The sequence below is a fragment of the Petaurus breviceps genome, unplaced genomic scaffold, assembly GCF_028583685.1.
Source record: "Petaurus breviceps papuanus isolate PSGF00001 unplaced genomic scaffold, PetGlider_PUasm1.0 131, whole genome shotgun sequence".
NCBI lineage: Eukaryota > Metazoa > Chordata > Mammalia > Diprotodontia > Petauridae > Petaurus > Petaurus breviceps.
Window position 1 is genome coordinate 3699945 of NW_027185674.1, and position 2998 is coordinate 3702942.

Here is a 2998-nt window from a genome sequence, read left to right on the forward strand (position 1 = left end):
TCTTCCAGCATCAGCCTGTCCCTATCCTCCAGTTCAAGAAGCTTTTATCTGCTCCCAGAGGACAGCCTGGGTCTAATACAAAGTAGGTTCTATCTCTGGTTATTCCCCTGGGTGGGTATCTGAGGGGGAACATAACCCTGCCTACCAAATCCTCGATGTGTTGTAGTGGGTTTTAACCAAATCCTGGCACATAACGGGATAGAGCTTTTCCTGCTCTATATATTTATAACGAACAGCAACAACAATATTAATAATACCTAACATTTATATAGCACTATGTTTGAGGCGTGTGCTAAGCACTTTACACTTATGATCACATTTTATCCTCACAACAATCTTGGGAGGTAGGAACTATTCTTGTTTCCAACTTAGGTTGAGAGAAAGTAAGTCACACAGGGTCACTCAACTGGTAGGTGTCTGAGGCGGGATTTGAACTGACTACAGGCTTGCTGCTCTACTATTGCGTCACCTAGCTGTCCCTCAGTACTGAGTCAGGAGTGAATATTCAGTTTTGAATTCAAGATCTGGTCCATCTTACCTAGAAGAACTTACTTTTATGTTACTCTTGTATCAGATGCACTCTCTTTATACAAGAGTTTGTGTGAACATTGGGCACTCTCACTTCTTTTGCTCATTGAGCTGAGCTGGGAAGCTCAGGATCTGACAAGGCCCCAAGGGTAAGTCATCTGCTCCCCTTACAAGTACTCAGGTTAGCAATGCTCTAAGCAGAAAGTCTTATGTATAAGTAAATGGGAATAGATGGGTGCCCACGTGACATAATGATTGACCCCAGAGGACATTCTTTCTCCAGAGACCTGTCAAAGTCTAAGGGACCCCCACGGTCTGGTTCTAGGAAAGGCTCTAGCATGGGGCATGGACAGCTTGCTCCTGCTCCGCAGTACTGTCTTCCTTGGCCTCTTTGACTGCACAGCATTGGAATTTTTCTTGAAGTTCTTGCCACCTACGGCTCTCAGTGGGTGTCACTTGTCATTGGTCCTCACTGCCCTCTATACCGTCCCTTTTGAAGCTCTTGACTTGTCACCAGCCTTGTTCATAGTCCTTGAAGTTCCATTCTTCTCCTCAACCCCTAGTCCATGATACTCCTTGCCTTCCCAAGGGATCAAGTTTCTGAAAGTGGTGCACATGGGGAGAACCTCTCAGTATGTTTACTACACAAAAGCATATTTTTATTACTCTTAAGGTTTTGTTTGCATTCTAGGCCTTATCACACAAAAAAAAAATCTGTCAGGGATTATGAAAACACTCTCCCCTTGTATTTCATGCGAGATCTTTATCCATAACTCCATGCATATTTGCAGTGATTTATGATCATTAGGTTCCTTTCTTCCCTGGTACCCTGGGGGTATATCTTCTGCAGAATCCCAGGTCTTGGGGTGGGGTAGCACCATAATTATCTCCCAAGTTGTCCTTGAATCCTCTATTTTCCCATAGGGCTGCTGGCCCAGGTATTTTAATTACCTGGGATTGCTTCTTGAAAGGTAGAGGAGGGAGTTTCTAAGTCTGTCCATCCTAAACAGAATTGTCATGTCCCGGGAGGAGGCATTGACCTTGACTTACACTTCTCTTGTCTCCTAAGCAAGGGATCAATTCTCTCTTGCCTATTCCTAGTCAGTCTTGAGTATTCTTCAAGAAATTAGAAAAGGACTTTGGGAAACTGAAGGGATGCATATCATTTAGGGAATGGCTGCATAAGTAATGGTATATGAATGTGATGGAGTATGATTGTACTATAAAAAATTGTGAAGAGGATAGTTTCAGAAAGACCTGGGAAGACTTATATGAACTGATGCAAAGTGAAGTGAGCAGAGTCAGGAGAACAACATACAACAGCAATATTGTAATGACAACCAACTGTGGAAAAAGTTAAGTAACTCTGATCAGCACAATGACCTACCATAATTATAAAAGGACTCACGGTGCAACATGCTATCTACCCTCAGAGAAGGAATGGATGGACTCAGAGTACAGGTTGAATTATATTTTTTCCTCTTTCTTTTCCTTTTTTCTTTTTCCAGAACATGGCTAATGTACAAATTTATTTTGCTTTCACTTTATATTTGTAGTGAGTTTTGCATTTCTTGTTTTCTCAATGGGTGGGAGGAAAGAATCTCAATCTGAAAATAAAATAAAATTGAATTTAAAATAAAGAAAGGAAGAAGAAGGAGGAGGGGGAGCAGAAGCAGCAGCAGAAGACAACAATGATAAGACTCGGAGGGCAAGGAGTCATGAGGTCTCTGTAGCTTCACACTGTCCTAACATAGGTTTCTCATGACCTTTGGTATAGAAACTGTGTCTGTGCGTGTATTCAAGGGGATAGTTTTGGAAGACTGTTTTGTAACTACTATTCTGATTATACCTTCTTAGCAAATTCTCTTTTTTAAAAGCTAATTTATGTCAACTGATTGATTGATATTAGGGGCAACATATCAGATGGGGGCTTGTTCACGAGAGTATTAGAAACTTCAGCCTTCAGAATGATCTGATGATAGAACAGCAAGGGGAGATGTCGTCATCCCACTCTGGGCACCCAACATGCCAGTGCAATGGAGATTTAGAGAAGAAGCAAGCATGATTTTCCACTTAAGAGAAACTGAGCCCCAGTGTCACATAGCCAGTGACATTTAGATCGAACCCATAATTTTTTGGCTGGGGCAGCTAGGTGGTGTCATGGTTGGAGTCTCAGGCCTGGAGTCAGGGAGACCTGAGTTCAAATTTGACCTCAAACACTTACTAGCAGTATGACCCTGGGTAAGTCACTTAACTATTTGCCTTAGTTTCCTCATCTGCAAAATGAGCTGGAGAAGGAAATGACAAACCACTCCAGTATCTTCACCAAGAAATCCCCAAATGGGGTCATGAATGGCTGAACATGACTGAAATGACTGAAAAACAATTTCTTGGCTGTTCAGTGTTCTTTCAACTACGCCGTATTTTCCCCACTGGTTACCCTCCTTCAGATGAAAGGTGGTTTCTCTCC